The sequence below is a fragment of the Candoia aspera genome, chromosome 3 (genome assembly GCF_035149785.1).
Source record: "Candoia aspera isolate rCanAsp1 chromosome 3, rCanAsp1.hap2, whole genome shotgun sequence".
NCBI classification, from domain to species: Eukaryota; Metazoa; Chordata; class Lepidosauria; order Squamata; family Boidae; genus Candoia; species Candoia aspera.
Window position 1 is genome coordinate 99,776,891 of NC_086155.1, and position 14,353 is coordinate 99,791,243.

The window sequence follows — 14,353 nt, forward strand, 5'->3', positions numbered from 1 at the left end:
CAATCACTTCCAGAATGACAGAAGCTCAGTCTCATGTCATTTTGTTTCTAGACTGCACATGGCTTGAATTCCAAAAAATTGATCTATAGAATAAATCTACAGAATAAAGTATACTGTGTTTTTACAGCAGCAGGAAGCATAAACTGAAGTAGTTAGTATTAGGATAATTCCAATAATGGCAATATTCCTAGGAAAAATAAAGGGGATGCCTAAAATAAAGGGAATGCCCCCTCTTGATGCAGAAATGGACAGGCATCAATTCTCAGTGCATGTCAAGACTTGCTGCAGGTTATTGACACTTATATAGCACTTCCACCAAAATCCATAGACAGCACACAGGGGAGCAATTGGCCTGATGAACAGAAATAAAAGAAGACACAGGGGAAATAATAGAGCTGAGGAGATGTAGTGACATGAGGCATTGTTGGGAGAGAATATGAGAGATTGATTACAAGACTGTAAATAGTTTGTGAAAAAAAGAAGTGGGGAGAAGATTCTGGGCAATACGAAAATTGTGTGGGCCAGCAATTGTCTAAAACATCTTAATTAAACATTCTCTGTGACCAGCAGTTCCATAAATTAAAAGAGTGGGGAAATAAAAATTAAAAAAAACCCTAAACCCAAGAGAAGTGCCCAGAATTTGTGCTGAAATTCCCAAATGACACACATTTTGCAGTTTGTATTCTTCCCATCTCCTTTTTGGAAGCTTACAATGCATCAAATAGGTATAGAGAAATATCTACAGTGCTCAAAATACCCATGATAGGTTTCTTACATCTTATATATATAAAGTCATCTAAAGTGCAGAAATAAACAGCATTCAAAGCCAAATTTACAAATTCACCTTTTACAAATCTTGCATTTTTATGTAATATGTGCCAGAAAACTTATATAACCACAACAATGCATATAGATTCAGTTTTGGTTTTTGTACAGCTTTAATGTCTACTGTCTCTTGTTTCAAAATATAGATTTTAAAAATATATCTGTATAGGCATAAAGAAATACTAAAAAGTCAGGTTAGTACATATTGCCATTCACAAACTCCACTATCTGAAAACTGCTTGGTGTTCCTTGTAAATTTACCACCTTTTAATTAAGGAAAATATAGATCACTTAGTCCCATATAACCAGTGTCTAGTGCTATTTGTATTAGGAACAGATAGTGCTAACCTAATATGGGAGACATCTCCTGTGGAACCAAACCACAATGCATGACATCTAGAAGTGTGATAATCTATAAGTAGGCAGAAAGTTGGATTGATGATTGATTATGTGCTGTCAAATCATTGTCCAGTATAAGTGATCACATAGATAGATTTTCTCCATGAAGATCTATCCCTAACCTGGTCCTATGAGTCTCCAACAGTTCACCATTGCAACTGTAACTAAGTCCATCCGCCTTGCTGCTGGTTGATCTCTTTTTCTTTTTCCTTCCACTTTACACAGAATTAGATCTTTCTCTAGAAAGCTAGGACTCTGCATAATGTGTCCAAACTATGATAATTTGAGCCTGGTCATTTTGTGAGAATCCTGGGCTTATTTATTTGATGATCCATTTTTCTGTTTTCTTAGCTGTCCATTTTGAACTGTGGTGTTGGAGGAAAATTCTGAGAGTGCCTTGGACTGCACGAAGATCAAACCAGTCCATCCTCCAGGAAATAAAGCCAGACTGCTCACTTGAGGGAATGATATTAAAGGCAAAACTGAAATACTTTGGCCACATAATGAGAAGACAGGACACCCTGGAGAAGATGCTGATGCTCGGGAGAGTGGAGGGCAAAAGGAAGAGGGGCCGACCAAGGGCAAGGTGGATGATGATATTCTAGAGGTGACGGACTCGTCCCTGAGGGAGCTGGGGGTGTTGACGACCGACAGGAAGCTCTGGCGTGGGCTGGTCCATGAAGTCACGAAGAGTCGGAAGCGACTAAACGAATAAACAACAACAAACAGCTGTCCATGTTATTCTCAGGAGTTTTTTCTAAACACAGATTTCAAATGTATAAATATTCTTTCTTTCCTGCTTTTTCAAAGTCCAACTACCATTTCTTGAACTATTCTTGTCTTTGTAGATATAGACACATCCCAGCATCTGAATATCTTTTCCAAGGCCTTCATTGCTACTTTACCAAGTGCTAGTCTGCAGCATATTTCTTGACTGTTTTTCTTTTACTGTTGATGGTTGATCCTAAAAGGCAGAAGCTATCTACCACTTTAATATCCTTACTGTCAATTCTAAGGCTGTTTGTTTTACCTGTTGTCATTAATTTAGTCTTTTTTATATTTAACTTTTGTCCCATTTTTCTCTGTGCTCCTTGACTTTTATTACTGGAGCTTACAGTTCTGTTGAATCAGAGTTGAATGAAGGGGTTTTTGACGATCTATTCAGAGCCCCTCTGCTCCACTTGAGATATTCCCATTTTGATGTATATTGCTATGTACCCCCATATTAGATTTATAAATGTAGAGTTTTATGCAATTGTAAATGAAAGGTAATCCTTGGAGAGGTTCTGTCTACCTCTGGAGAAGCATCTTAACTTCATCCTAAATGATTGTATATTACACATACATATGGACAATCAAGAAGTCTAGAATCAGGCGAATGTGTAGGGGGTTGGTCAAAAAATTCAAAATGGTAGGTGCCACATGTAACCACAGCTGCCATATTGAATTATTTGTTGCCTCCTGTGGATGCCCCTGTCTAGAATTCTTCTCTTAATCTATCACATTATGTAATGAATGCCTATTCTAAAACACTCTCAGACTCATGAGCAGGAATACAAAGATATCTGATTTATTAAAGAATAGTATGCAGGATCACAAAGAAAGCTGAGAATGATGAAAGTGCGCCAAATGCAAACTAAAAACCCTCGGTGCAAATGAGATCCCTCCCCCTGTAGAATCTTCCCAAGCTCACAATCCCAGGTGCTCCCAATGGCTTCTGATGGTCTGCGGGAAAAGTCCTTGAGCAGAGAACATAATTCCAAACACATTCCACTGTACTGATTTCACATACAGAGCTTGGCACAAGGTTTCACAGCAGCTCCCTCCCAAACAGAAACACGCGTCAGCGCCATGGCATGTGAAACATTACGATGTACAGTGCACATTGAAACAGTGAACATGACACATTAAGACTGAAGTTGAAATGCTGAACAATACCTTCAGATAATATAAAATAACATTTAAAAAAAAGACAGTTTTCTAAAAATAGATATTGGAATTTGGAAGAGTTCACAAAATTAAAACAAAACAAAAGCAACTTTGAGATTCACATGGTATTTATAATGGCACAGTTGTTAATATGACTAAGCCTGGACCAAGGCCATGTATTTGTTCCATTTAATCTTGGAAGTATGCCAGATTATCTTTTGCAGCCATCCACCCATCCACCTCTGTTCCTTACCAGTCATTTCAGTGAAAGCTGGAATGTTCACTGCAAAGTTCATTTTATCTAATTTCTTGAAAATCTTGTAAATCGATTTGTCTTTAATTCACAGAATAATTATATGACATTAGCAAACTGGTAAATATATTTAATATGAGAGTCAACAAATTGAATTTGTAGTGTAATACACCACTTTGTCATTCCAAGTTGCTGAGATCTGTATCTATGATACAATTAAAAATCGTTTTTTTCTTCATTTTCTCAGGCTGATGCCTTTTAAAAAGGAGATAAAAGGAAGAGACAGGTTTTTTTTTGGGGGGGGGGGAATCCATTAATAATTTCATTTGTACTTTTTTTCCCCAAAGCTGAGGTGTGTTAGAACCAAATAGCAGAATCTTTAATTTCAGCTTTAAACATTGTAAGCATGTTCAAGGTTGATGAACTTCTAGTAATGCTCTTTGGGCTCTGAAAAAAAAAAGACCTTTTTATTTATCTATCACTTTTGTCTGAGGTGTGTTTTTTTTTTTTCCTGAATTGCAATGAGAGAGATGATTAATAATAATTTACTCTTCTTATATCATGTTCCTTTTGGCATTAGGTTTCCTCTCAATCTCTCAGGGAGCTAATTATTTCAGCTTTCAATCATTTATCACTTTGTTTTACATACTCAGAGAACTTCATATTGTTTTTAGTCACTCCCTGGACAATAATTTCCCTTCCCCCCCAATTGGTCATTTAATATATCTACATTAGCTGTTCTCCTATCTTATTAATTTTAGGGAGGAAATGTTCTGTTAATTTGATGAACCCATGATATCAGTCTGCACAACTTTATTGCTGCAATAGTGTACTATTTAGGGAATGTCCTGACTTCTGTACTATTTAAAGAATATTATACTAAATATTATAATATTTAGTATAATATTCTATATTATACTATTTAGTGTATCATTTAGGGAATGATATTTAGTAAAGATTCCAGATTGTTAAATACTAGCATAATAGTAATCATCATAATCATAATTTCCTTCAAAGAAACAGAAGTGTATATTGGATTTGGGCAAACCTTGAATCTAGAGGTAAATGATCATGTGAACACAGCCCAATCACTACATGAGGGAAATAAGATCAAATGTATTTTGATTGTTCCATGTATCTTTACATAATTCATACTTAGCAGACTCTCAATGCCATCTGTGAGACTGATTGTCAGATATTTGTCTTGCTGTGTCAAACAATCTTCTAAATAGTTGAACAGATTTCTCTTTCTGTATGTTCTCTCTTTATTTGTTTGGTCTTCCTCTGCTGAAGGTGATTGATAATTGTTTCATCTCAACCATCTTGTTTCTAATTCTTACCACCACCACCACAACAATAAATCTCTAATTTTAATACTAGTGTTTAGGTTTATGAATAGTATGTTGCCTTCTAATTGTAAAAGCCGAAACATAAAAACAAAACAAAACACCATGGTCACACATTTGATTTGCCACTATTACTGATCTTCAGAATAGAGATAGTTCTGGTTAAAAACTAATACTATTAAAAATGTCAAAAAAAAAAAAAAAAAGTGGTAGAATCCTTTTTGTGTCCTTACAAAGAACTAGTAAACCCAAAACCATGTTTTGTGTGATGCTTATTTCAAAAATTGAACACAATCAACCAAATGTGTTCTGTAATAAGAGCATAGTGGGGGGGGGGATTAAACTCATCAACATAATTTATCAAAGCCATTAAACTGATGAATTTAATCCCACCCCAAAAATGAAGATCTTCTTTTATAAAAGTAGAATGTTTATACTCCTTTATTCTAAACAAATGGGGTTGTTTTTTTCTGGGGGGGGGGTAAACTTTTAATTATACCCTTGATAAAGAACTGGGTTAGAAATATGTTCAGCTACACAATAAAGTGTTTCTTAGGCACTCTGTGGAGCACCTTTCCAGCTGATTTTGACCATAGGGGAAAGGAGTTGCAATAAAATACATACTTTCATAAGTAAATTTTAATAATATTTTTTTCTTATTTTTCACAAATATACCCATTCTTTGTGAGCATTTTCCCCCTACAAATACATACTGATACTCAATCCTGAAATGGCAAGCAGCATCACAGCATTGAAGAAAGTATGACTCTGTAACCGTACGGTTCCTGCAGTAGTTTGGGAGATACAAATTAGGCAAGCAAAGCTAAGGGTTAATCCTGATTTGAGACCCCCTTTTTCCATTTCTGTAAGGAAAATTAAACTTTTTAGAACTCCCACTAATTGTAGTTTTATAATTTGGATCCTCATTGAGCAAGAACATGCTTTTAACCAGGAGCAACACGTCACTGGCAAACAACAGAAGGTTCTGCATTTTAATTAACAGTGTGATCTTTCTTCTCCGCCTTTCTTCACACATTTTATGTGCCTCTGTGCTTTTCCTTGTGATTAAAAGAGAAAAAAAAAATAGCTGAGTTTCACAATTGGAGTTTCTTCCTTATTTCCCATTTCATTTTCATTATCTGTGTCTTACTCATGCATCAGTATTTATTTGCTTCTTTCTACAGCCTCACCATCTACAGAGAGGTACTTCTTGTCAGCAGGAAAAATAAAGCTGCTTTAGCTTTCATTAATAAGGAACATTAATATACATGTGCTTACTATTAAGAGCGAGAGAGAGCTTTCAGTGGTGCAAATTAGAACCAGACAAATAGGATGGAGTACTTCTTATATGCAGGATTGTTCAACAAAGCAAAAGCATTTAGATTACAGTCCTGGGAAGTGCCAGGATACCAGGGGTGATACAATTTCTCTGATTTTTACTTTGGAGATCAGAGACAGGGGATGGTGGTGGTTGAGCTGTGATGGGAACTGGATGAGGCAGGGTTGGGAACTGCTGAAGATCCAAGAGGAGAGAAACATATAAACATCTCTGTGTTTGCTTTTCAGTTCTGCAGGGAGCACAATTGTGAAAAAGATGAAGCGCTCCAGTATCAGAGTACTGCAGCTAGTAAATATAGGCCTTTTACCTCACTGAGCTCATGGTTCAGTTTTATTATGGTTGCTAACACAATTAAAATGTGTAGTTGCTGACTGTAAGAAAGAAGAACAATTTGTTAGTGTTTCTCTCTTTAACAAAATGCATTCTTTTTTTTCTAAATTTGGCCTGTTACTCTTGATTCCCTAACACTCTGAAAGTCAAGCAAGGTCTTTTTAAACCTCTGAAGTGCCTGAGGCCAGATTGTCATATGGAGCACCTCAGCCCTCACTTTCTTTTCAGAGTATCCCATATCCATGCTGTGTTGCTTTCCAATAGATTTGTTTCCTATTGAAGTCAGTAGCTCAGTAGCTCAGTCTGAAGAAACATGAAATACTGAAATAACTCTTAGCACTATTTTGCTGCCTTGAGTTGGAAAAAAAAATGCTCTGACAGTCCCATCATTTCATATACCTAATGATCTTGTGTGGACCCTGGAGCAATTGTGCCGATTTTGTTTCCCTTTAAAAATACCTGTAGAATAATGATGTTCCCTTACAATGTGCTAAAGATTTTAAAAATGCTAGTCTTATGTGAAATTAATCTTCCTCGTTAGTAAGTAACACAGGATTGTGAAGCTTTCTTTAACCAAACTATCTTAGCTTAACTGATTGATTATGTTCCATCAAGTCACTGTTGACTCCTAGTGACCACACAGATTTCCTCCATGACAATCTATCCCTAACCTGTTCTTTCAATTCTCCCAATAGTGCACTCATCACCATTGCAACTAACTCCATCCACCTTGCTATTGGTCATCCTCTTCTTCCCCTTCCTTCCACCTTTCCCTGCTTTAGAGTCTTTTCCAGAGAGCTGGGTCTTTGCATAATGTGTCTCATATGTAAGTAGGATAATTTGAGCCTTGTCATTTGTGCCTTGAATGAGAACTCTGGGTTGATTCGCTTGATGATCCATGGTATGTTTTCTTGGCTATCCATGGTATTCTCAAGAGTCTTCTCCAACACCAAAGTTCAAAAGCATCAATACTTTTCTATGCTGCTTCTTCAAGTCCAACTTTCACTTCCATAGAGTTCACAGAGAATGTAATGGCTTGTATGATTTTGATCTTTGTAGGTACAGAGACATCATGGCATTTGAATATCTTTTCCAAGGCCTTCATGGCTGCTCTGCCAAGTGTTAGTCTACATCATATTTCTTGACCTTAGCTTAATAAAAAAAAAAAAAGAAAAATCATAAAAGAAAAAAGGACATGCATGACTGTGTGTGCCTGAACACATGCATTTGTAACATTAAATAAATATTCTTAATATTTTTCCCATTTTTAAATAGTCTTTCAACTAGGATGAATAACTAAATGGGTTTTGCCACCAGGGCATAGATACTAATTTCATTATGACCTCTCCAAAACAACCTAGAAAGGCTTTTATTGTTATGATAGAAAACTTGTCCAATAAACCCCAAGAATTAGAAAAGATCCAAACAATTGTTTTGTTTTCTAAAGCTAGAAGACTACAGTGAGTCATTGGTCATTTGCACCAAGATGAGCCCAGAGCAATAGCCCCAAAGTTACATAGGTCTTATATAGAAAGTTTATTGAAGACAGTTTGAACATGGATATGCATTAATATGAGACTCATTGTTTTATACTGATAAGGAAACAAGGTAACTTCAAAAAACGATATGGGAATCATTCATGGTGTTAAAACATTACAAACATAGTCTGAAATGCAACATAGCAGCTTTTACTAGAAATATTAAGGCTGTATCTATTATTCGAATAAACCTACCCTGTACTTCACTGTTGAAGGAGGGAAAGGAGAGAAAGAAGGAAACAGCATTGTATAAGCTCATCAGCAGGCATCAGATTGGCATTGTAGCAAGAATTCTATATTTAAAGGAGCCCTTAGAGAAATACAGCTAAAACCTATATGCAATACTTGATATGTACATAAATAAATTATTATAAGATAGTATAATTAATTCTTATGTTCACTCTCCATATTTTCCTCTGTTTTTATTAAGCTGACATAATTCAAGAGTGCCTCAAGAGTGCCAGGAAGATCATTTCTGACCCTCTTCTCTAATGCATTCCAAACCAGCCACGAAGACAGACTACATCTGACAGAGGACAAACAACAAGTAAAACAGAGGTAAAGAGTAAAATGATTATCAAAGGAATGAAAATGAAGTACTTTCTTTATCAATAAAGAAAACCTGGAGAAATCAGACAAAAAGGCTGGGGCCCAACTCAAAAAAATCTTAAACATCTGCAACCTGGGCTATGGTATGAAAGAGGGTAACTTGTTGATGAACAATATCAACATCAGCTTTCAGTCTGCTAAGTTTATTTGCTCATATGCCACAAGAAGAACTAACCAATCACCTATGATTGTACAAGCAGTGCTTTCTGCTGCATGTTGTGTGGTGTGATAGCATCAGTACATGCATTAAAGGCCTTCTTGAATTCTGCTGACATATATGCAATGGCATTTTCTAGAGAAATACTACCAATAAAAAGAACAAATGCCCTAATTCCAGGGTAAAATCAGGAATTATATTCCATCAGGCAATTAGCTATCCATTTAAAGCAACATTTACAGTATGGTATGGAGACCTACTTTCATAAAGGACAGTGACACTGGGGAAAGTATATTCAAGAAATCCCACAAATTTTCCAGGTAGTCATGTTAAAGTCATGTTTTCCACACATTCAGTATGGTCTCCTTACAGACAGGGGGGCTCTAACTGGGATAATATAACTGGGGGTGTCCAAACTTATCAGGACCTCCAGATTTGGATCAAAATTCATTAGCCAATACAGGCACTGTTGTGTTTGAACAGGCATTAGGATGTACAGTACTAGTTGGCTGAGAATATTTCCAGTTTATATCCTGGATATTTTCAAGGGAGGGGAAGGTTTGGTACTATTGGCCATGATCCCAGTGTCAGGGATCCAGAGTGGGGGTGATTTCTGTAACTGGAATATCTTTCTCTAGAGAAGAAGGGAATCACATGCTTTCCTAGGCTCTTATTACCTATAAGGGAAGAAATAAATGTAATTTTGACAATTGTACAGAGAACCAACAGCATATCACCATGACGCTGACCAATGCCCATAACACTTCCAGATTGCTCCAGGGGTCCCAGACCCCCCATGCATTACTAATGAGACATAATTTACAGGCTGCTGCTAATCCTGCAGCAAACCCAAGCCCAATGATCTGATGACACATGGCTGCTTTCTAAGGATGGCTGATTGAATGTGTTAAATGTGCAAGTGCAGGCAGACTATATCTTGGGGCTACTGACCAACCATCTGGAGCACTTCAGAGTCCAGCAGCATCAATGCGGCAAGTTTAAAAGTCCAAAGCACTTCTGATTACAACAAAATCAAATTCTGACAGGAAAGGGAGAGGATACAAAGCCCTTCAAAGAATTCTTGGGAACAGTGAGGGTGATGGACTTTGCAGCAGAGTCCACAAAAGCAGAAGGAAAGAATATCCCAACAATTGAACAACAGCTACTGCTTTCATGAGTGGGAGAACATCAAGTAAGGCAAGAACCAAAGAGGCATTCTTTATTGGGCAACTGGCAGAGGTCAACTAGCCTCTTCCCTTCCAAATAAGACCATAGTCATGGACAACCTCAACAGCATACAGTATCTAGAATCAGTATAGATACTGGCAGTCTTCACCATAGCATAAGGGCAAGCATGAAATGGAGCACAAATCTCAGCAATTTGCACTGATGTCCTGGCAGCAGCTTTCCCACATGGAAAACTGCAAATGGGAAAGGAAGGCTGCTCATTACCATCAGGAGTCATGAAAACAGCCCCTTTAAGTGGATATAGTACTATCTTTAAAGCATGTTTATACTGAAGTCTTGATGATGCATTGAAAGACATCTACAAGGAAGCTACTTCTATAAAAAGTTGCAAACTAACTCATTGATCAAATCAAAATCCTTTTTTCCTACTTTTAGGACTTTCAAGAGAACCTACCATCTAATGGAAGTTTGTAAAGGGTTTCTTGTAAATTAACTAGATACACACTGTTCTTCAATTATACTTAGTGATCAGTAAATAAATTTATTTCTATAGAAAGAAGTACCATAGTACTAGTAGACAGAAATATATAGAATAATATTAGGAAGGATATAATTGAATAAAGGTTGTGTTTACAGGAGGAAAGCCGGTTTAGACATTTATACTTTTGTTTTTCTTTAATATAGGGGGAAGGAACAAGTACTTAGTGCTTTTTATGTGTGCTGATGGATTGAAATAATGTGATCTTGGTTTCATATAGCGTAAGGGACTGATTATGGAAATTGCTAGATATTCTTGTTGAAAGTTGGAAGTCACTTCTTATGTAATCTTTAAAATTGTTTCCTTCTTATGTTTCTTACTTTTTTAGTTTTTTTTTTCATTTTGTAGTTTTTTTGCTTTTAATTGTTTTTATCTTAGCTTTAAACTTAATAAAGTTCTTATAAAAAAGTAGTGTTTCAGGTTTCATATAACAAAATCTCCATTATGCCATTTCTTATATTGCATGCTTTCCCTGATCCTTGGTTTGGGTTTTCATTTTTATTTTTTTATGTTCACGTATAAAGAAACAATTCTTTGAGATGTGGGAAACCAATAATAGATAAAGAATTTGGAAATGTTTGAAAAAGGAATAAAATGTGAGGAAGAATAATTTAAATTGCTGCTTTTCTAGTAATCGACAATAAATATGTTCCCGTTGCTCGTCCCAGCTTCTGCACACCAAGCAGTTCGAAAACATGCAAATGTGAGTAGATTAATTGGTACCGCTTCGGCGGGAAGGTAACGGCGTTCCGAGTCGTCATGCTGGCCACATGACCCGGAAGTGTCCTATGGACAACGCCGGCTCCAAGGCTTTGAAACGGAGATGAGCACCGCCCCCTAGAGTCGGACACGACTGGACTTTACGTCAAGGGAAACCTTTACCTTTACCTATGTTTGCTTTGGGCCTTTACAAGTCTGGGTCATAATAACATTTCTTTAACTGGTGCTAATCCCCCTCAGTCCAGTAGATTCTTGAACATGTTTTTTTAAACTCTTTATCAGTATAGATGAATATAATAGATAATTTGTCAAAATTGATTTTTAGTCCTGCTACGGTATAGATTTTATTCAGGTTAAAATTAAGCTGTAGCTTTATTATGTTTTTGGAGCGGGAAAAGTGCATACCATCTGCTGATTTACAAAGAGTCATCCTCATACATACATACATACATACATATCAATCACATGCATAGAGCCATTTGCACTCAGCAACCTGTAATTCAGCCATTTGGCACTGGAAAATGAGCTGTGACACATTGTAATAGGCTGTCAAATGAACCCAAATCACAATCAACTGTAAAGAAGGGAATGCTTGCACTTATGGAGCAAAGATAACCAGGAAACTAAAATGACAGGCAGCACTTGTTAGCTTGTACTTGACAAGGATAGAGTATAGAATAGTTCATCCAGAAGAGACAGTGGGGAAATATACAGTAAAAACACAAGAAAACCTCCAGAAGAATGGGATTAACACTGCTGATCGCCGAGAATATTTTCCAAAAGCAACACCTGCTCCTATTTATATGTTAATTCAGGGGCACTTATAAATTTGGCATAGGAAAAAAAGGCCCTCCTCCACCACATGTTTTGGACTCAAAGGGAGTCTAAGCAGGTGTTACTTGGGGATATAGAGTACTCAAATTAAAGCTGTTTTTAGCATATCTTTAAACAAGCTCCTTTAATAATTATCTAAAGACCTCAGCAAAGAGAGGTTTTCTTCCCTTTTCTTCTTAGTGAAGAGCCCAAAGGAGTCTGGCAAATCAAAAAGTAGACAATCCATATATAGGCCCACTGTGATGAGAGTGATGCCTCTAGCAGAGATTAGCTGATTAATTTGGAATAGAGAGGTGGACAAGAACAAAGGATGTAGGGAAACAAGAACAGCAGCAGCATACACTTAGAATACATGGATACAAGGGGTCCAGGTGCAAGCTACCATCAAACCAAAAGATCAGGAACATGAAGGTGATTCAGAAGAATAAGAAACTGAGAAGGAAGACTTCAGTAAAGGAAGAGACAGAGATTATGGTCCTGAACTGCCATGGAGAGAAATGCTAGAGTGCATTGTAAAGATAGGGAAGATTTGGATGGATGGATGGATGGATGGATGGAGATGATGTATAGATGGAGACAGTGTGCTGGACTTTATTGATATAGTCATTTGCTTTCTGTGTTTCAGTTCCACTTTCAATTCAGTTCCACTTTCTAGCCAATGATTTCTTGGAGCTCCCACAACAAAAGTTAAAGATATATGAATGTCATGAAACCATGTAAAACTCCAACTGAAGTGAAACAGCTGCAGAATAAATCCAAATATTTGAAAAGCACTAGACTATTTTTAGAGCTGAATGAAATTTCAGAGAATAAGAAAACTTAAAAAAAATGTTTGTATGTTTGTGTAGTCATACATATGCACATGAACTCACACACACAAACACACACAAATGTATTCTTACAACAAAATGCAGACATTTAAAATATCTGTATTCAAATATTTCCATACAGACTGATGCTTCTACAGAAGTAAGGTAATTTATTGGGGGGGGGGGGAGAACATTATTGACATTGCTAATTAAAAAAAAAAACAGCTAATGAAAGGTACTCTTCTGGATATATGCACATTGCCAGGTTGTCCTGCCATGAATACAGGGTACCAAAGTTTCTGTAGAGGAGGAACTGATGTTGTAATGTTTCATTTACCTTCAGCAACTGTAAATGTGACCTCTGCCCATGTTTTCCTACTCCAAATTGAAAATCATGTTTTCTAGCTTGTGTCAGTTCAAATGCTGATGTCCAGCTTGCCTGCTGTGGTTTATTTTGTTCTAGACAAGCTCTTTGCTTTTGATTGGCTATCATAGAGGAAGAAATGCCCCTTTACCTTACTGTCATAACTTCTCTCCAAGAAAGTCTGCTACAGCTTCTCTTATAGGTCTTTCTAACTATTGTAGTGATTATAACTGTTGCTTGACATGCAGAATATGCCCAGAAACATCCAGTAATATGTCTGATAAAGACCCAGAGAAAGAAAAGGGAATGGGTTATTCTTAAGCCTGTCTTAGAGTTAAATTTGTTTGAGCAAAGGACAGGAGTGCAGTGTGGATATATGGCTAAGAGGAATTCCGTCAATTTCTTAAGCTGCATCAGTTTATAGTCCTTTGGAAATATTAACAACAAACCAGACTCATAGTGAAAGCTTATTAAATTACTGTCCCAATTTCTGTAGAAACTTTCAGTCAAAAGAATTGATTATCTTACCATTGCCAGCAACAATGGTAATATGTGCCAATCTTCTTATTACCCCACTAACATAATCTAGAGAAGTTACAGTTTATATAATGTAATTATAATGGAGTGGCATGGTAGATTTAAAAGGAATTGTATGCTGTAAAGAGTCAATAAGTTTCATTATGTATGGATTCCATATCTTCTCCCTTCTGAGTTTTTTAGACTTTCAAGGGAAACTATTGCAATATTTATAGAGTTTTATAAAATATTGGTTATATTGCCTAGCTTTTAAATGGAATAGATGCACATCATTCTTCAAATATTCTTAGTAGTTTTAACTGATGGGATCTAGATAATTAACCAAGGAATTCTTGAACTTAATCATTTGACACTAAATTGAAACTTGTGATCAATCCTTCTGCAAAATACATTCAGCCGTAACATTCTAATTCTGCAAAATCCTTTATCTTCCAATTACTTGTTTTGAACAAATTTGCCCTTATGCTTAAGGAAGAAGACAAGATGCTTTAGAATGATACTCTGCTAAGATTAAAAATTGGGCTTCTTGAAATGCATTAAAATTATTTATTTTTAAGATTAATATATTTCTTTTCATTCAGGAACTCATGTACTCACTCCTACTATTTTCCCCACAAAAAAAGCCCTTGAAGTACAGT